Consider the following 22241-nt stretch of genomic DNA (forward strand, 5'->3'; position numbering starts at 1 on the left):
AAATAATAGTGCCTTAAACAAGACTAGAGTTTATTTACCAGGGTCTACCAGGCAGACCATAGCTGGAATGGGTTCCAAGGTGCAAGGGAGCTGGGTTCTGCAATTTCTGAGGCATTTCTCTCATCTTATCATCCGTAATGGCTCAATACCCCATCCTCATTCCAGCTAGGAAGGAGGCAGAAATAGTGCTAAGAAGGGCATACCCTCTCCTTTTAAGGATGCAACTCAGAAGTTTCATACATCACCTACTGTACATCCCATTGGTCACTTAGCCACATATAGCTTCAAGGAGGCAGAGGCTGAGAAACATAATCCTCATTCCAAGCGGCTGTTAACCTGGAAATACCATAGGTCTTATTATTCTGGAGAATGGGAGAATGCATTTTTGGGTACAAATAACATTTGCTTCCCCAGGGTTATATAAAGTATATAAAGACATTTATTAAGCCCTTGACTTTCCAAAGCAAGGGTGTACCATAGATCTTTTATTACAAGGATTGGACTAAGAGATTTGAATTCTAAGGGCTGAGAACCATAAGGTGAGTATCATTTATACCTATGAGTGGATAAGAACCATCCCAGAATATGAAACATTTAAGGCTGACATTCTTGTTTCCGAAATCTCCCAGAGTACTTTTATTTTTAATAGCAACTTAACTTTGCATTATAATTACTTCTGAGTGTAGATGTGTCTGCCTCCCCAATTATACTGTATATATTATACTCCTGTAGGGCGGGGACTCTGTTCTGTGTCTGACTCACGGTAGGTACTTAGTAAACATTGTCTGAATCCATGGTGGGGAGTTGACACCCACTCCCATTCCCACTTCTGCCTCCATGCTTACCTGAACTCTGACCTTCTCTTGAGAATTAACTGGAAGTGCTGAGGGTAAATCCAAGTAGTAGCTGAGGACTTTGATTCATGGCATCAACTCTATTCTTGGGATCCCTGGTTGTTGGTTGCTTGCTTAACTGAATCTAACTTCATATGGGGAATATCTGCTCCAGCTTCTGGATACCATCTGTTCTGGCTATCCATTGCCATGTAACAAACTACCCCAAAACCTAGTGGCACAAAATAATTGCTCACAGACTCTGTCAGGAATTTGAACAGGGCACAGTAGAGATGGTTTGTTTCTGTTCCACAGTGTTGGGAGACTCAGAAGCTGGGGGTGACTCAACATCTGGGTTTAGAATTATCTGAAGGTTTCCTCACTCTCATGTCTAACAGTTGATGCTGGCTGTTGGCTGGGACCTTTGCTGGGGCTGTTGCCAGAACACCTACACATGGTTTCTCCATGTAGCTTGGGCTTCCTCACAGCATGGTGGCTGGGTTCCAAAGGTGAGCTTCCCAAATGAGAGAGCCAGGTAGAAGTTGTATTGCCTTAGTTCTAACTCAACTTGGAAAGTCATGCAGCATCACTTTCACCATATTTTGTTCTTTGTGGCAATCACAAAGTCCCTTCCTGTATCAAGAGGAGAAGAAATAGATTCTAGTTCTTGATAGGGTGGTGTTGTTGGTGATGGCAAGGTTCTGGGAAGAGCACATGGGGTTGGAAATATAGTTGCAGCCATTCTGGAAAATGCACTCTGCCTATTGCGGTCATCCAGAGGACTGAGGAGTGAGGATTCCTGGATTCACTGAGGGCTTCTGGCAGGATAATGCTATCAGCCACATTCCCCTCATTTCACAGGGGCCCAGAAAGAGTCAGGAGCTTTGGCAAGATCCCTGGCATCATTCCCCTTATACCCTGACAAGCAGCATGGGGTGGTGAAAATCTCCCTTGACCGTGAGTTAAAAGGCCTGTGATCTGATTGTCATGTGATTTGGATAGGCGACTTGATCCATTTAAGTCACAGTTTACCCTACCTGACAGGTGAGAAGTTGTTCAGAAGTAGATCAGTTTTTTAAATCCTTTGTAGTAGGAGATTCTTTTCTTCTTTTTTTTTTTAAAGATTGATTGATTGATTGCTATGTTGAGTCTTCATTTCTGTGCTAGGGCTTTCTCTAGTTGCAGCAAGCGGGGGCCACTCTTCGTCGCGGTGCGTGGGCCTCTCACTATCGTGGCCTCTCTTGTTGCAGAGCACAGGCTCCAGACGCGCAGGCTCAGTAGTTGTGGCTCACGGGCCTAGTTGCTCCATGGCATGTGGGATCTTCCCAGACCAGGACTCGAACCCGTGTCCCCTGCATTAGCAGGCAGATTCTCAACCACTGCGCCACCAGGGAAACCCATCTTTTCTTCTTAAATTTGTATTATTTTCAAACAAAAGTTCAGGTGAAACCCAGTATATGAACTGGATAAATGTCATTGAAAGGGGTGTGTTATACATGCCCACTTGCCCCCTTCCCTGTGGGGATTCTCCATGGAATCTCAGTGCTCCTCAGAGCACATTTGGAAAATCCTTGAGCTATGATTCTGGTCACGATGTGTGGGGTTTTTTTCCCACACCAGTTAATTCTTCAAAACCAGTTGGGTGTCTTACAATTTAACTCGGTTCTGACGCTATCTACCTGGAGGTAGCATCAGACTCCACAGGTTAAGGGCTCAGCCCCACAAGACTGCCCACCACTTCAGATGCCGGTTGCAAGCCTGGGTTGTTACTTGTGCTTCTTCTGTCCAGCTGGCTATAAATCAGAGGTTCTCATGACCCCCTCCTCGCGTTCAATTAATTTGCTAGAGCTGCTCGCAGAACTCAGGAAACTAGTTTACTCACTAGATTACCAGTTTATTACAAAGAATATTAAAGAATACGAATCAACATCCAGAGGAAGAGATATGTAAGATGAGGTTCTGAACAAAGGATCTTCTGTCCTCATGAGGATTGGGGTCCAGCTCAGTGGTGCATGGAAGGCTTCTGGTACCCCAACTTGGAAACACTCTGAACCCCATCCTTTTGGGTTTTTAGTACAGATTTCATTACATAGGCATGATTGATTAAATCACTGGCCATAGACAACTGACTCAACCTGCAGCCCCTTTCCCCGCCCTAGAATCCAGTGGGTGGGACTGAAAGCTCCAACCCTCTCTTCACATGGCTGTTCTCCTGGCAGCCAGCCCCCACCCTTAGTTGCTTTCCAAATGTCACCTCACATTAACATATACTCAGGTGTGGTTGAAAGGGGTTTGTTAGGAACACGGAGACACCTTTACGGCTCTTATCACTTAGGACATTCCAAGGGTTTTAGGAGCTCTGTACCAGAAACAGAATAAAGACCAAATATATACATATATATTTATTTATTATAAATCACAATATCACAGCCAGGATATTTCCTAAGCGTCTCCAGGGTGTGATTGGGGTGAGAGAGAAAAACCCACCCCCCAGCTCCCAGATTTCTCTCCTGAGTATTTTCTGCTTCCTTCCTGCTTCCTACATGAGCCCTCACTCCCACCTCTCAGCCATCTGACGCTGAAGGGCTGGGCAGGTGTTCTGGATGAGCCAAAATCCCACACATACCTGGAAGAGCAATATTTAAGGAGTAGGGATATCTACTGGTATTGTTGGAATTTGGGGCCCTTCCAGCTTCCCGTCACTTGTGCCAGACCAGCCTCGTCTGGAGAGAAGCTGGGGACTCTGTGGAAAGGCCTGAGAGCTATGGAGATGGTGGTCTCCACAGTTCCATCTTCCGGGCCTGGGGGTGACTCTGGCATCAAGTGCCCGCCCCTGGAATCTGAGGGACAAGTGGGGCAGTCCTATCCAAACCATGTGGGTTCTCAGTGGGGAGGAGTGGTCCCTCAAAGGACAGTAGAAGAACAGGGCAGAGATGCTGCACAGGTGGAAACAGCAGATGCCTATGACGGGCTCAGAGCACCCAGGTGAGGGCCCAGTCCCTGGAAATGCCCCATATCCTCCCACTTTTATACTCGGCCCATCCTCAATTCCCAACCCTTGTCCACAGCTCCATGAGCCCCCTCACCTGAGCTAGATGCTCTTACGGTCCTTTCCTTTCTCTGATGCTCTTATCCGCTTTGCCCACCACTCTCCCTCCGTCTCCTCTCCTCCCCCTCTTCTCAGCCCACTCCCACCCCCACTTTTTCTCTCCCACATTCTCTGCTCCCTATCTTTGTCTCTTTATCCTGTTCTTTCTTTCTTTCTTTTTTTTTTTCTTTAAATCAATCCACAGAATGATTAGGTTTGCAAATGAGCCGGCAGGAAACTGGGAACAAAGGGAACCAGAGCCGAAGAGAGAGCAGGTATAATTACTGTAATTAACTCAAGCAGCAGGGACACATCCCCTCGTCAGCAGTGGCTGCTGAGAGGTGCTGCGAGGCGCCACAGGGGAGGCTGAGGGGAGCTGCACGCCCCCAGGAAACTCAGACCACTCCCCCTCCCTAGGGCTGGGGTGCCTCGGGGGGTCCCTGGTTGGGAAGCCCCTCCTGGAGAAGGTGCCTGCATGAGGATCCATCTAATCTCCTGTCCTGGGCTCAGCGGGAGCAGGGAGGAGGAATCTGGGCCCGGAGGACATGATACGATCTCCTGCCCACAGAGTGCGACCGGAGAACCAAATCATCTCTTTCCTCTCTTACCTGGACACTTAGCTCTTTACCTGCTTTATGACATCCTGAGAGCCTGCTCTGGTTTCTCTGGAATCCAAACATTTCTAGAGACCTTGGAGGAGGAACATGTCATGAAACTGTCATATCTGCGTCCCTAAGCATCCCCAAAATACACTTCCAGATGCTTGGGGCCTTCCAATGCACCTTTGCAACCTGACCTTTCAGAGTTGCCCCTCATATCTTCGTCCTCTAGTCAAATCTGACCTTGCGATACACCCTGAATATGCCCTGCATTCTTCTCTTTCTCTGCTTTCACCTGTGAGACAATCCCTTTCCTCCCATGCTGCACTTTCCTAAATGTCAGTTGGTAGAATGTCATCCACCTTTTGAGATACACTTGAAACTAAAGTCAATTCTGTGAAGTCTATACCGATCTCACCCTCTACAGAAGCCCATAGCCCTTGTCTCTTTTATGGACCTTACCTTACTATACCTCCTCTCCTATCGTCTGGGGAAGGCAGACAGACCCTAACTTTGGATTCCTGGAGTTCATCACCTTTGGGGGTCTGTGTCAGTCAGACCCTTTTCACCTGCCAGTGACAGAAATCCCGATGCAAACTGGTGTAAACAACAAAGGGAATTTATTAGTTGTAGTAACTGAAGAGTCCAGGGATGTTTGCAGTCAGCCGTGGCTGGATCCTAAACCTTATCATCAGATCTCTCTCTCTCTCTCCTGTCCCCTTTCCTCAGTGTGGGTTCACGCCCAGGCAGACCTCTACACCACGTGGCCCCCAGCATCTCCAAGCTAACATCATTCCTGCAGGCAGCTATCTTAGGGAGAGTTTCTCCTTCCCAAAGGTCCAGCACACACATAAGATTGTGTGTGAGATCAGCAGGCTGGATTGGGTTCAGAGCCAATCATTGTGTTTGGGGAAATGAAGCCCAGTGATTGACCAGACTGGCATCAAGTGCCCGCCCCTGGAATCTGAGGGAGGAGTGGGGCCACCCCTCTCCAAACCACATGGGTTCTCAATGGGGAGGAAAATTCAAAGAACAATAGAAGAACAGAGCAGAGATGTTGCACAGGTGGAAACAGCAGATGCCTATCACTGGCTCAGAGCATACAGGTGAGGGCCCAATTCCTGGAAATGCCCCATATCCTTTCATTTTTATACTCAGCCTGTCCTTCAATACCCAACCCATGTCCACCAGCTCTCTGATGCCTCCTCACCTGCTCTAGGTGCCCAGAGTCTGTATCACTTAACCAGGCACACACCTTTATGCTGCCTTCTCATGATCGTTATGTTTTCATTTGTTATAACCTCATCTGAGCAACAAGACTACAGACCCACTGAGAGCAGGGATGTGACCATCCTTGTATGCCCCTCCTCCCACCCTGATACAGCCCTGGGCACCTGGACAGCACTATGGTGAACCAAGCTCAGAATGCAGATGATGTCCAGGTCTGAGAAATGGCTGGGTCACTTACCAGCTGAGTGATCTTGTGAAGTCCCCTGACCTCTCTAAGCCTCGGTTTCCACATCTAGAAATTTGGGCTATGAAAATACCTATTTCACAGAACTGTGAAAAATAAAGGAGATAATATGTGTGGAAGTGCCTCCCATCTTTTCTCAGCTAAGCTCGGCCTGTCTTCCTCCAATTACCTGATTGGGTATTTAATTACAACTGAAGTAAGAAACAGGCATTCACCCTCCTTATTTCTGTGACACTGAGCTCTCCAGCCTTCCCTCTGTTTTCCTAGTCATTTGTTTTTATTTTCTTGGCCAGCTCCTCTTACTTTTTTGTCTACCTTTTAAACAATGTGCGTGTTCATGGTCAATAGCACAGGCTTGGGTCCTAGGTTGCCCCTTTTGGGGTTGCAGTTATACCACTTACTAGACTGTAACCTCAGGCAAGTTATTTTACCTCTCAGAGACCCAGTTCCTCATCTGTAAAATGAGAAATCTCAGTAGTATCTAACTCATGGTGCTGGATTGAGTGAGTTAATTTGTGTAAGGCACTTATAACAGGACTTGCTGGGGAGTGAGTGCTATAAAATTGTTAACTAATATTCCTATTTTAATGTTCCAAACTGAAATACATTATCCTTCAGCATCAAAACCAGTCAATTCTTTCTCCTTAAAACTTTTCAAATTCTTTTTTTTTTTTAATTCATTCTTTCACTGCTCTCCATCCCTGCTCCTAATTTCTTAACTTAGTCTCTCATCATGTCAAGCATGGATTACTCCTACATCCTTTTTTTTTTTTTTAAATTATCTATTTATTTATTTATTTATTTATTTATGGCTGTGTTGGGTCTTCGTTTCTGTACGAGGGCTTCCTCCAGTTGCGGCAAGTGGGGGCCACTCTTCATCGCGGTGCGCGGGCCTTTCACTATTGTGGCCTCTCTTGTTGCGGAGCACAGGCTCCAGACGCGCATGCTCAGTAGTTGTGGCTCACGGGCCTAGTTGCTCCGCGGCATGTGGGATCTTCCCAGACCAGGGCTCGAACCCGTGTCCCCTGCATTGGCAGGCAGATTCTCAACCACTGCACCACCAGGGAAGCCCTCCTACATCCTTTTAATTGGTCTTCCTTACCTGTCTTTCCTTCTAATCTATTTTCCACACAAAAATCTGATCATACGTCTCCCCTGTTTTAAGTCTTTGAATAGCATCCCACAATGATCAGGATACAAAGTCCAAGCTCTAGGGCATGACATACAAAGTGCTTCGTGATTTTTTTCTTGCTTATTTCTTTAGCCTCATCTATCTCCACTGACCCCTCATGTCTGAACCCATCTGCCTTCCTTTACCTCTTTGTTTAGAATGTGCTTACTTCCTCTTTTCTCGTGGCCACTTCTTTGGCATCCACTGAGCCTCAGTTTAGGCATCACTCCTCACAAAGTCTTTCTGGATGGCTAGCCCCCTCCTCCCAGGATGGTTTAGATGTCTCACCTACATCACCCTGAGAATATCTCTATCCTAGCGGTTGTCACTTTGTGTAAGTGTCCATCTCCTCCACTAGCCCATAAACTTCTTCAAGGCAGGGATCTCATGTTCGAATGCCTAGCGCTTGGCACAGTTTCTGGCACCTAATCCGGGCTCAGAGCTTGTTGAATGAATTGAACAATGATGATCCCTACTGAATTTGTCAGGCCTCTTCTGGTTGCAAGTGACAGAAACTGCCATTAAGCATCACTCATCCCTGTACTCAAATGACACCATCAAGACCATATCTCTTTCCAATTCTTGGCTTCATTTTCTTCTGTCTTGGTTTCATCCTCAAGCTGGTGCCCTGAAAATGACCACCAGCAGCTTCAGTCTATTCACTTTGCAACCCTGAAAAATCCTGAAAAAAACGGCATCTCTTTCCCAGCATTTTTAGCAAAAGTCTGGACACTACTCTCATTAGACCAATTTAATTTAGTTGCTATCCAGGGGCATGAAATGTGGTGATTGGTCAGAAACAACAGAAATTTATTTCTTATAGTTCTGGAGGCTGGGAAGTTCAAGATCAAGGCACTGGTAGATTCTGTATCTACCCGCTTCCTTGATGGTCATTTTTGCTATAACCACACTTGGCAGAAGGGGTGATGAAACTCTCCAGGGTCTCTTATCTAAGGTACTAATCTCGCTCCTGAGGGCTCCACCCTCATGACCTAATCACCCCCAAAGGCCCTGAGACCATAATAACATGCCCATCTCTGGAACTGGGGGGTAGTCATGGTTACCTGAAACAAATGGACGAGTGGGGCAGGGGTGTTTCCCCCAAAGGAAAAATGGGGTGCTTTTGCCAGAAACATGGGTTAGAGGGAAGCAAAACTGACATTTGTACAGGAGTGCCAGATACTGCTAGCTCTTATATAAACATTTCAATTAATCTTCACAACGATCCAAAGAAATCCATTCCACCCATGAGAAACCCGAGGCTTGAAGTGTTTCAGTGACTTGCCTGAGTTTACACAGCTTACAAGAGATGGAGCCAGATTCTCAGACAGTCTGACTCCAAAGCCTTCCCTCTTCAAAAAAAAAAAGTTTTAAAAAATGGATATATACACACAGTAAAAATCCCAAACAGTGCAAAAAGGTGTACAGTGAACATGTAGTTATACTTCAAGCCCTGACCCTGATCCCCAGCCTCCCCTTTTCTGCCCCTCAATCATTCTCCCAGGAGGCTTCACTTCTATGCTTTATTATGCAGATCCAGAATAGTCTTTTGTCTAGGTCTAATTTGTTCCCACTTCTGAGGATTTTACCCCATGCCCAGCTTATTATGAGGTCTTTCCCTTCGGGCTGGCAGGAACATGAACTAGTTCCAGCCCAGCATACAGTCGGGAAATTGTTGGGCTTGCTGCTTTGCGGTGGTTCTTTCCCAGCCTCTGGTAGCTTCTCACACATGCGCTGACTGGTACTCAGGCAATGGCTAGAGGGAATCCTCTGCAAGTCACAGGAGCTCTCTCTTCTCTGACCCTCTGCCCTGTCAGTCTAGCTGCTTTGGCCACCCTGAATGCAAGCTCTGCCTCCTTAACTCAGGGACAGCACTGGGTTCCACCTGGAAAGGACCTCCTAGTAGTAAGCTGGGCAGTTATACGGCCACTTTCTTCCTTTTCCTTCCATCAGCCATCAGCGACCCTTCCAGCACTGTCTGCTGCACAGTGTCTTAAACCGTTGTTTCCTCTTGTCTTTTTTTTAAAAAGCTGTTTAAGGAAGGAGGGTAAATCTGGTACCTGTTACTGCATCAAGGCTAGAAGTCATGCTACTTTCGCCAGGATTTATGAATCCTTCCAGAGACATAAAGTGCATAAACAAGCATATACATCCTCTCCTCTTTATACACACGGTAGGTTTTGCTGCACAGTTTTGCACCTTACTTTAGTCGCTTATTATCATACAGATTGTTCCGTATAGATTGACCTCACTCTTTTAAAGGCAGAGCCTGCACTCCTAACCCCTACTCTAGTCTGCCTCAGTGAATGATAGCTGAGTTATTATTGGCTGTAATTGATGCTTGGTAAATAGTTGACGTGTTGAATAAATTATGTTGAAACTGCACCCAGGTGGCGGGACTCTCATATTCTGATGACTGCAGAAAACAGGATACACCATATTCAGTTTGGGGTCCTTTGTATTCCCGACTACTCTGTCCTCTCCTTTCACTGCTCTGAAGAGTTTCTTCTTGCTTTCTGGTCTATGGGAAGCTGAGAAATAGTAGTATTTAAACCTCAGCTCTTGTCTCATCTCCCATTTGATAAGAATCCAATTTACATGACAAAACCACATCCACTGTATAAAATGAGGCACACGTGTACCCTTTCGGGGCGGCACTGTGAGGTGATATAGAAGTGTGCCTGGACAGTGCTTGGCTTCTAGACGCTCAGCAAATACTTTTTGGATGAACTTGGGGTTCACTTGTGTCCTGTGCAATTATTATCTAGGCCCTTCCCCACAAAAAAGTTCTGGTTGTCTAGTATCTATTTAGGACCTATTAAGTGATAGTGTCAAAGATGAGTATATATGAGATAATTCATTGACTCATTACTTATAAATGGAAATTGGAAATACCCTAAATATTCATAGCAACAGAATTTTGTTGTTAAATTTGTGGAACAAAGTTGTTAAATAATGGTGAAAGGTTAGTATATAGCATTAGTATTATCTTAGTCTATTTGGGCTATAACAAAAATACCACAGACTGGGTGGCTTGTAAACAAAAGTTTATTTCTCACAGTTCTAGGGCCTGGGAAGGCCAAGATCAAGGCTCTGGAAGATTTGGTGTCTGGTGAGAACCTGCTTCCTGGTTCAGAGATGACCATCTTCTTACTGCATTCTCACGTGCCAGCTGGGCTAGGAAGCTCTCTGGGGCCTCTTTTATAAGGGTACTAACCTCATTCATGAGGTCTCCACCCTCATGACCCATCACTTCCCAAGGGCCCTGAGGCAGGAGATAGATGGGCCCCAGGCTGAGCAGCTGGAGTTTGTTTCCTGTGCAGAGATACTCCAAAATGAAGATAATAGCAGGAGAGAGGAGGAGCTGAGCCCTGCCCAGGTAAGAGATAAAGAGGCCACATATTTCTCATTCTTGAGGTCAAGGAGACCTTCCCGACTACACATGCACAGAAAGACTCCTTGGGAGTCAAAAAGGGGGGGGGCACCACCCCATAGTAGGTGATGTCAACCTACACATGAGCTTGTTCGCTAGAATCCATCTTGGCTAAGAGATGCGTGCGCACACAGGGGAGGACCCTGGAAGAAACCAAACACAGACTCAGAGCCAGGCAAAGCAAGATGACTGGCAGAGGAAACCTGGAAGAAATGCCCCATATAAGTGATTCAAACTACCATGAGGGCTCGACTCTCTCTCTGAGACTGCCGTGTGAGTCTATTCACACGTACCCTTTTTCCTCCTAATAAACACTTTACTTGTTTCACTACTTTCCATCTCTTTGTGGAAATTCATTTCTACGAAGCCAGCGGGCCAGGGCCTTGTCACTGGCCCCTGGTCTAGTGGTGAGGATTCAGCGCTCTCAGTGCTGCGGCCTGACTTCAGTCTCTGGCCAGGGAACTGATATCCTGCTTCAAGCCGCTGAAGGCCAAGACCACCTGAGATCAGCCCCACCTCCTCATAGCAACACATTGGGGCATAGGATTTAATATATGAATGGGAGGGGGCACAAACGTTCAGTTTATAGCAAGTATATAGCTCTTAAAAATGTGTGCTAGTGTGTGTGTGTGATACAAGTTAACATGGCCCTCAGATGCAAGTCAACCACTTCATCTGGGCTTTAGCTGACTTTCTTTTACCACAACTTTGGAAGCTCACACTCAGCCCCGAGGTACAAGTTTACTGTTTAACATCTCTTCTAGTTCTCCCAGCAGGGTGACAAAGTAGCTTTATTTGCCTTATCTCTACAGAGCTAGTCAAGGCCATAGAGATAATGTGTGGAGGAACTAGGATTTGAGTTCAGGTCCTTCTGACCCTAAAGCCTGAGCTCCAGCTCCCCATGGGGGTTAAAGCGTTGTTCCCAAAGAGTGCTCTGCAGAAATCTACTCCTACTGATTGCTACGAGCAAAAAGGGTTCCCTAGGGGCTTCCCTGGCGGCACAGTGGTTGAGAATCTGCCTGCCAATGCAGGGGACACGGGTTCGAGCCCTGGTCTGGGAAGATCCCACATGCCACGGAGCAACTGGGCCCGTGAGCCACAATCACTGAGCCTGCGCGTCTGGAGCTTGTGCTCCCCAACGAGAGGCCGCGACAGTGAGAGGCCCGCGCACCGCGATGAAGAGTGGCCCCTGCTTGCCGCAACTGGAGAAAGCCCTCGCATAGAAACGAAGACCCAACACAGCCAGAAATAAATAAATAAATAAATAAATTAAAAAAAAAAAAAAAAAAAGGGTTCCCTATTCTCAGGGATATTTGCATTTGTTCTTGAGGTATATGCGTTTCTGCTGTGATTTAAAGTGGGCGACAGCTCACATAGTATAGGCATACCTCATTTTACTGGTATTTATTTGCAGATAATGCATTTTTTTTTTTAACAAATTGAAGCTTTGTGGCAACCTTGCATCAAGCAAGTCTACTGATGCCATTTTTCCAACAGCATTTGCTCGCTTTATGTCTCTGTGCCACATGTTGGTAATTCTCACAATATTTCAAACTTCATTATTGTTATATTTGTTATGGTGATCTGTGATTAGTGATATTTGGTGTTGCTATCGCAAAAAGATTTCACCTCGCTGAAGGCTCAGATCATATTTAGCATTTTTTAGTAAGAGAGTATTCTTTAATTAAGGTATGTACTTTTTTTTACACATAATGCTATTGCACACTTCATAGACTACAGTAGTAGAGTGTAAGCATAACTTTTATATGCACTGGGAAATCAAAAATTTTGGTGTGTCTCACTTTATTGTGATATTAGCTATATTATGGTGTTCTGGACCCAAACCTGCAATATCTCCAAGGTGTGCCTGTATTTTCTAGCATCTGCCTGTGGTTGAGAGAGGAGTTTTTAACAGATGGTGGCTGGGTTGACACCTTGGTATATAAGGTAGCCATTTCTACAAACTGCCTGGGTTGTAGAAATTGGAATATCAGGGTGAGGAGGGCTACAGAAAGAATGTTTTAGGCCCACCTCTTCATTTTACAAATGAGGAAATTGAGGCAAAGGGAGACTACCTTATCCAAGGACACCACTTGTTTGGCTGAGAGAGAACTAGAACTTCCTGATTCCTAGTCCAGTTCTCTTTACTCCTTCTGTGAATAAGAGAGTTCTTTTCTAACTTGCCTGGCAATCAATGAGTGGTTTTATATATAGTTTCCCTCTGTTTCCATTTCTCTGTATTTTAGCTTGTGTTCTTTCTCTTTCTGTCTCAGGCCTCCTCCTGATTGTATTGATATTTAGTCCACAGTGAGATGACAGGTTGATCCATGGAAAAGAGGGCTAGAGAGTTGAGCAGAAGGGCCATAGGATGTAGGATTACAGCCTTGCATCAGCTCTGATAGGGATAGTTGCATATCAGTACACCCCGGATTTGTGACTGAAAAGCTATGTGTACAGGTAAGATTTTACAGGTGAGTCATATTAGGGATGCCTCCTATTTAAAGACTACCATGGCCACCCTTTGCCTTATCCATTCCATCTCTAGAGATTTAACTTACAAAGATATATGCAAAAGGATGTTTTGAAAAACATTGTATACAATAGCAAGAGACTATAAACAACCTGAATATCCACTGATGGGGGGATGGTTATAAAAACTGTGGTACATCCATACAGTGGAGTATATATGAGATACAATGTGGTAGATCGTATGGGCTAATATGGTGCAACCTACAAAATATATTGTTAAAAAATAAGGTGTGTATATGTCTTGGTTTGGGTTCCCTTAAAAGAGAGCCTCGGACAAGGACGTGGGTGCAAGTAGTTTATTTAGGAAGAGATCCCAGGAAAAATAAATCAGGGAGTGAAGAGAGTGAGACAGAAAATGCAAATAAGGTGTGTACTGAGTTGTTGCTATAGCCAAGAGAAGCCCGAATAAGCCCAGACCTTTGAAAAACACACAGAATATCTGTCTCCCAGAATTGTCTGTCTTGTTGGTAAAAAAGAAGGCTGGGATATTTATTAACGAAGCCCATCCTTCACTGGTTAAGGTTGTTCCATGGTGTTAACTGCCTCCTACTTCTGGCTGCATTTCCCTGTGGACTGAGCAGGCTCCTGTGGCTTTGAAGAAAGTGCTGGTGTTCAAGGTGGGACTGTGTCACAGCAGAAATCAGAGGTGGTATGAGAAAATGAGACGCCAGGCGCCAAAAGCACCTGCTGTAATACAAAAGATGTCTACTTGCCTGTAAACAAAGTATATGTGTGTGTTTGTGCGTGTGTAGCTACGTAAATATCTATATACAAATACCAATATAGAGGTGTATTCACATATACACACAGACAATTTTGAATAATGCATAAAATCACTGGGAATAGTGGTTACCTTTGGGTAGGGAGATGGGGTGTTTGGAGGTCTGGATATTTGGTGTGGGAGAGGACTAATTTTTCAATGTCTAGCTTTTTGTACTAGTTGCTGTTTTCAACCACATGAATGTATTTATTTATTTATTTATGTATGTATGTATGTATGTATGTATTTTTGGCTGCATTGGGTCTTCATTGCTGTGTACAGGCTTTCTCTAGTTGCGGTGCGTGAGGGCTACTCTTTGTTGCGGTGCGTGGTCTTCTCACTGCGGTGGCTTCTCTTGTTGCAGAGCACGGGCTCTAGGTGCGCAGGCTTCAGTAATTGTGGCACGCGGGCTCAGTATTTGTGGCTCACGGGCTCTAGAGTGCAAGCTCAGTAGCTGTGGCTCACAGGCTTAGCTGCTCCGTGGCATGTGGGATCTTCCCGGACCAGGCTCGAACCGTGTCCCCTGCATTGGCAGGCGGATTCTTAACCACTGCGCCAGAAGGGAAGTCCCATGAATGTATTTTTTGAACAATGTTTTAATTAATTTTGTTGAGGTATAACTTACATATAATAAAACAGACCTATTTTAAGTGTACAGTTTAATGAGTATCAATGAACGTATATACCCATTTAACCACCACCATAAACAAGATATAGCACATTTCTGTTGAGTTCCCAATCAGCCTTTTGCAGTCAGTCCTCTACTCTCACTCTAGGTAACCACTGATCTACTCTGGATCACCTTAAATTAAATTTGTCTTTTCTAGGGTTTCTATAAATGAAATCATACACTATATACTTTTTTGTGTCTAGCTTATTTTGCTCAGTATAATGTTTTCGAGAATGATCTGTTATGTTTTTTTTTTATGTCAATAGTTTGTTCCTTGTTACTGGTGAGTAGTATTCTATTATAGGGATATAACACAATTTGTTTACCATTCACTTTCTTCTTTTTTTTTTCCAAAGTTTTATTTTATTTTTTTTAACATCTTTATTGGAGTATAATTGCTTTACAATGGTGTGTTAGTTTCTGCTTTATAACAAAGTGAATCAGCTATACATATACATATATCTCCTCCCTCTTGCGTCTCCCTCCCACCCTCCCTATCCCACCCCTCTAGGTGGTCACAAAGCACTGAACTGTTCTCCCTGTGCTATGCGGCTGCTTCCCACTAGCTATCTGTTTTACATTTGGTAGTACATATAAGTCAATGCTAGTCTCTTACTTCGTCCCAGCTTACCCTTCCCCCTTCCTGTGTCCTCAAGTCCATTCTCTACATCTGCGTCTTTATTCCTGTCCTGCCCCTAGGTTCTTTATAACCATTTTTTTTTTTTTAGATTCTGTATATATGTTAGCATACAGTATTTGTTTTTCTCTTTCTGACTTACTTCACTCTGTATGACAGACTCTATATCCATCCACCTCGCTACAAATAACTCAATTTCGTTTCTCTTTATGGCTGAGTAATATTCCATTGTATATATGTGCCACATCTTCTTTATCCATTCATCTGTCGATGGACACTTAGGTTGCTTCCATGTCCTGGCTATTGTAAATAGAGCTGCAATGAACATTGTGGTACATGACTCTTTTTGAATTATGGTTTTCTCAGGGTATATGCCCAGTAGTGGGATTGCTACCATTCACTTTCTGATGGACTTGCGCATTGTGTCTAGTTTTGAGTTTTATGAATAAAAGTTATCATGAAAAAGTCATGAACACTTGCAACAAGTCTTTGTGCAGACATACATTTTTATTTTATTGTGTAAATACCTAGGGGATTACAGAGTCATACAGTAAGTAAAAATTTAACTTTATAAGGAATTGCTAGATTTTTCCAAAGTGCTATATTATTTTGCATTTCTACCAAGAAGTATGAAATTTCCAGTTGTTCTACATTCTTGCCAACACTCAGTACTGTTTTTCTTTTTAATTTTAATCATTCTAGTGGGTGATAGTAATATCTTGTGGTTTTAATTTGCATTTCCCCAATACTGTTGAGCATATTTTCATTTGAGTATTTGCCATTTGTACTTCTTTGTTTGTGAAATGTCTCTTCAAAATTTTTGCCTATTTTTCAGTTAATATCTCATTATTGAGCTATAAGAGTTCTTCATATATTCCAAATACAAGCCTTTTGTCAGATATATGTATTGCACATATATATTTCTTGTCAATGGCTTGCCCTTTTTTTTTTAATGTTGTCTTTCAAGAGTAGGAAGCTTTAATTTTGATATACAGTCAGCCTCTGTATCTGCGAATTCTGTATCTACACATTCAACCAACAGCAGATGGAAAATATTTTTGAAAATTCCAGAAAGTTCCAAAAAGCAAAATTTAAATTTGCTGGGCACTGGCAACTATTTACATAGCTTTTACATTGTATTTACAATTATTTACATAGCTTTTACATTGTATTTACAACTATTTACATAGCTTTTACATTGTATTTACAACTATTTACATAGTATTTACATTGTATTAGGTATTATAAGTCATCTAGAGATGCTTTAAAGTATGTGGGAGGATATGTGTAGGTTATATGCAAATACTATGCTATTTTATATAAGGGACTTGAACATCCTCAGATTTTGGTATCCATGGCGGGTCCTGGAACCAGTCCTCCGTGATACCAAGGGACAATTATAGTCCCATTTATGTTTCTTCTTTTCCTTTTGGAGTACATGCTTTTTGTGTATTGTCTAAGAATTCTTTACCTAAACTAAGGTCATAACATTTTTCTCTTATGTTTTGTTCTAGAAGTTTTTAGTTTAGCATTTACATTTAGGTCAATGATCAATTTTTAAAATTGAAGTATAGTTTCTCTACAATATTATATAAGTTACAGGTGTGTAATATAGTGATTCACAATTTTTACAGGTTATGCTTCATTTAGAGTTATTATAAAATATTGGCTATGTTCCCCGTGTCTTGCAATATCACCTTATAGCTTATTTTATATCTAATAGTTTGTACCTCTTACTCCCCTACCCCTATATTGCCCCCCCCACCTTCCTTCTCCCTACTGGTAACCACTAGTTTGTTCTCTATATCTGTGAGTGGTCTGTGAACAAACCACTAGTTTGTTCTCTATATTCTTACGGATATAGAGAATACGAATACAAATGGTATTTGTCTTTCTCTGTCTGACTTATTTCACTTAGCATAATGTCCTCCAAGTCCATCTATGTTGCTGTAAATGGCAAAATTTTGTTCTTTTTTGTGGCTGAGTAGTATTCCATTGTGTGTGTGTGTGTATCTTGCATCTTCTTTATCCATTCATCTGTTGATGGACACTTAGGTTGCTTCCATATCTTGGCAATTGTAAATAATGCTGCTATGAACATTGGGGTGCATGTATCCTTTTAAATTAGTGTTTTTGGGTTTTTTTTGGGATAGATATCCAGGAGTGGAATTGCTGGGTCATATAGTAGTTCTATTTTTAGTTTCTTAAGAAACCTCCATATTGTTTTCCCCAGTGGCTGCACCAATTTACATTCCCACCAACAATGTACAAAGGTTCCCTTTTCTCCACATCCTCACCAACATTTGTTATTTGTGCTCCTTTTTTAAAAATATTTACTTATTTATTTGGCTGTGCCAGGATCTTCGTTGCTGCGTATGGGATCCTTGTTGTGGCATGTGGGATCTTTAGTTGCAGCATACAGGGTCTTTAGTTGCAGCATGCAAACTCTCAGTTGTGGCATGTGGGATCTAGTTCCCTGACCAGGGATCGAACCCGGGCCCCCTGCATTGGGAGTACGGAGTCTTAGCCACTGGACCACCAGGGAAGTCCCTGTTTGTGTTCCTTTTGATGATAGCCATACTGACAGGTGTGAGGTAATATCTCATGTGGTTCTGATTTGCATTTCCGTGATGATTAGTGATGCTGAGCATCTTTCCTCAGCCATCTGCATTTCCTCTTTGGAAAAAAATGTCTATTCAGTTTTTCTGCCCATTTTTTAATTGGATTGTTTGTTTTTATGATGTTGAGTTGTATGAGCTGTTTGTATACGTTGGATATTAATCCCTTATTGGTCATATCATTTGTAAATATTTTTTCCCATTTAGTAGGTTGTCTTTTTGTTTTGTCAGTGGTTTTCAAAAGCTTTTAAGTTTAATTAGGTCCCATTTGTTTGTTTTTGCTTTTATTTCCTTTGCTTTAGGAGATGGATCCAAAAAATATTGCTGCAATTTATGTCACAGTATTCTGCCTATATTTTCCTCTAGGAGTTTTATAGTATCTGGTTTTACCTTTAGGTCTTTAATCCATTTTGAGTTTATTTTTGTATATGATGTTAGAGAATGTTGTAATTTCATTCTTGTACATGTAAGTGTCCAGTTTTCCCAGCACCACTTATTGAGGAGACTGTCTTTTCTTCATTATATATTCTTTAATGATCAATTTTAAGTTAACTTTTGTTTATATTGTAAGACAATGTTCAAAGTTTATTTTCTTTCTGGGATATTCAATTGTCCTAGCAACATTTGTTGAAAATCCTTTCCCCTTGTATTACTTTGGCATTTTTGTCAAAAATGAATTGGCCATATGAGTGGGTCTATATCTGGACATTTTATTCTGTTCCACTGATCTATGTGTCTCTCCTATGTTAATAGCATACCGTCTGTATTATTGTAGCTTTATTGTAGATCCTAAAATAGTGTAGGTCTTACACTATTTTGGGATGTAGTGTAGGAGGTAGTCTAAGTCCTCCAACTTTGTTCTTCTTTTTCAAAGTTGTTTTGGCTCTTTTAAATCCTTAACATTTACCTACAAATTTTATTATTGGCTCATCAATTTCTATTAAGAAAAAACCTGTGGCATTGTGATTGAGATTACGTTGAATCCCAATACATTGGGAAATATTAATATCTTAATATTGTGTCTGACAATCCATAAACATTGTATATATCTTCCTTTATTTAGGTCTTTTAAAATTTTTTCAGTGATTATTTTATCATTTTCAGTGTGGAGGTTTAGCATGTATTTTGTTAAATTTATCCACAAGTGTTTTATATCTTTTGGTGCTGTCACAAAAGTTATTTGTAGTAGCCAGCCTCCAGGTTGGCCCTCAATGCTCCTTCCCTCCTGGTATTCATGCCCTTGTACGGTACCCCCTGCAATGCACACACATCGTACCAGGTCTGTGTGACCAATAGGATATGGCAAAGTGATGGAATGCCACTTCTGAGAGTAGGCAGTAAAAGGCATCATGGCTTCTTCCTTGCTCTCTGTTGGATTGCTTGCTCTGGAAAACATGAGAACAGCTCTACTGGAAAGTCAAATGTGGTGAAGAACAGATACCCTCATAAACGAGGAACAGAGGCCTCCACTAACAAGACATGAATGAGTGATCTTGAAAGTGCATCCTCCAGACCCAGTCGAGCCTTCAGATGACAGCAGCCCTGGCTGACATCTTGACTGCAACCTCCTGAGAGATGCTGAGCCAGACCACCTGGTGAAGCTTTTCCCAGATTCCAGACTTGTAGAAACTGTGTGAGATAATAGATGTTTGTTGTTTCAAGCTGCTAACTTGGTAATTCATTATGTAGCAGTTGAGAACTAATACAGTATTTTAAAAAATTATTGATATCTATTTTATTTCAATTTCTAACTCTTTGTTTCTACCCTTTAGAAATTCTTTTTTTTCTTTTAAATATACATAAACCTTGTACCTTTGTCTTTGCTAAAAATCAGCGCTTTTGCAAATATTTTAGGATTTTCTACATAAGCAATCATGTTATCTGTGACAAAGACAGTTTTGCTTCTTTTCAAATCTGGGTGCTTTTTATTTATTCTACTGCCTTATTAACCTGGTAGGACTTTTAGTATAACGTTAAAAAAAATGGTGAGAGCAGATATTCTTGCCTTGTTCTTGATCTTAAGGGGAAAGCCATTCAGTCAGTATGATGTTAGTTGTAGGTTTTTCCAAGATGCCCTTTATCAGGCTGAGGAAGTTTTCTTCTGTTCTTAATTTACTAAAAGGTTTAAATTTTTTTTCTCAATTTTTTTTTTGTCATCAATACTAGATTTATAGTTTTATTATAGTAAAAAATAGTTGTTACAGTGAGATCTACACACATATACAGAATTACATTTAAATTCATATAGAACAATATTTGCATTTTAAGTTATACCTGAAATTAGAAGATGAAGTATGGCTTAAACTTTACAACAAAGAAGAGAAAAATACATGGGATAAAAATAGAGTTAACAGTAAAAATAGAACAATCTGTTCTTGATACATGTGGAAACTTTTTGTCAGAATGCTACATCTTCTTAATATGATTGTCTAAACCATTAAAATATGGGCAGCTCAGTTTTATTTTGTCAGCAATTTGTTTGACAGGATTATAAACTAATGTTTTTGAAAGCAAATCCAAGCCATTTTCAACCAAGCTTTTGACATGGGATGCTAGGCTTCCTGGTTTTCACTTGGGAAATGTATTCTTATAGTCCTGTAAAGATGCCACTTCTGGCCATGTTTCATTACTGGGGGGGCCCAAAGCTTTGAATATTTTAAAGAGTTGATCAACTTCTGAATTCCCATAGAAAAGTGGCTTCTTTGTTGTTAATTCTGCAAATATGGTGTCTATATGCCAAATGTCAACTGGAGTCGAGTAGTGAGCTGACCCCAGCAGTACTTCTGGAGATCTCTACCAGAGTGTTACTAACTCATGTATGTATACTCTCATAGGTAGTCCAGAAGCTCTGGCAAAGCCAAAGTCAACTAGTTTAATTGTTCCTTTGTTATCAGTAGATTTTGAGGTTTTAAATCTCTGTGAAGAGATCTTCTAGGCTGACAAAACACAATCCCTTGTAGGGTTTGGTACAAATAACTCTTAACAAGTGAAGAATCCATGAACAGACCTGGAGGGATAGAATCCAAGTACTTTTGAGATCCAAGGAATTCAAAGATGAGCTATAACCTGGATTCCTGCATAACCACATTTGAAGATTGACTATGTTTGGATGACAGAGTTCTAAAAGAGAAATTTCCTGAGTTGAGGCACTAGGAACACTTCCTCTTTACTTTCTAGTCTGATTTTATCATGGCTACCACTTGACCTGTAGTTTTGTGTCTACCCTTATACATAATTCCATAGATACTTCTCCAACTTTCTCTATTTTGGAATAATCATCCACAATTACTAAATAGGAATGGTAGATCATGGATTATCATTCTGTGATGGTAGAGGATATGGTTGGAGGTGTCAGAGGGGTGGTGGAAGCAGTGATGCAGCTACAATATCTGTGTCGCTCTTCCTCAACTTCCAAGAGCCCTGAGAGCTTTTATTATGAATAATTTTCTAATAATCTTTCTGAGTCTATTGAGATAATTGTTTTTTTCTTTTTTGTTCTCTTAGTGTGTTGAATTACATTGATTGATATTTGAATGTTAAACCAGCCTTGCATTCCTGAGATAAAACCCACTGGATCATCATGTATGAATTGTTTTTGAAAATATTTGATGAATACTTTTCTATTATTTGAGGCACATTTGCATTTCATCTGAGAGAAGCCAGGAGACTCTGCTCCCATTGGCTGCTTTTGGGAGCACAGTGCTTCCTTTGTGCTTGAAACTTGGATAAGTGGGTTTTTGTACCCCTTTGAGATCCTTGGGGGAAGTGTCCAGACTGAGACATGTGGGAATCTTGGTAGACTGTGGATAATTTCTTGCCCCCCTGAATCAATATATTTGTTCAATCAAAATGTTTGTTCAGCTTTAATTTGGAGGAGGAGTTGAAAACTGGGAAAGTGAAAAAAAGAATGGAGAAGGAGGACTGCTGGTAGAAACCTCAAAATAGGGAGAATATTAAGATATTAGCTACCTTAAATGACAAATATTCACTATTGAAATCATGGCCCTTAGAGGTCTTAGCTACAACTTCAGGATCATTTTGCAGTATTCCTTTAACCACACATTCTACTTTCCTGAGAAGAGTTTCGAACTTGCATTTTTCCTCTATCTCCTTAATTTCCAGTGACACACCAGCATCCAGTGATGTTTGAACGTATCTTTCCTTGTGTAGTGGTGCTCCATGCAAGCTGCCCGGCAGACCCACTCCTTAATTTGACTCTGGCCTATTTCCTCTTAATGCTTTGATCAGTATTTGTCGAGAGCTCAGTGTCCCCCTCTTCGAGACTCCAGGGAGATGGGTATGAAATATTATAATAATTTATTTTCACTCAAGGGCATTAAGACCAGGAGAAACCTCTCTTGGCCTGCCTCGGGGGCTGGGGTTAGTGTCAGTGTGTTATGAGTAGGGAGACTGAGACATGGGATTATGA

The 22241-nt window shown here is 42.0% G+C and overlaps 1 pseudogene; it reads right to left on the minus strand.

Annotated features, from left to right (window-relative positions):
• Nucleotides 1-20218: 20218 nt before the first annotated feature.
• On the minus strand, nt 20219-21122 carry LOC103000298 (cyclin-dependent kinase 1-like; annotated as a pseudogene).
• Between the last annotated feature and the right edge of the window lie 1119 nt (nt 21123-22241).

Source organism: Balaenoptera acutorostrata, chromosome 3 (genome assembly GCF_949987535.1).
Source record: "Balaenoptera acutorostrata chromosome 3, mBalAcu1.1, whole genome shotgun sequence".
NCBI classification, from domain to species: domain Eukaryota; kingdom Metazoa; phylum Chordata; class Mammalia; order Artiodactyla; family Balaenopteridae; genus Balaenoptera; species Balaenoptera acutorostrata.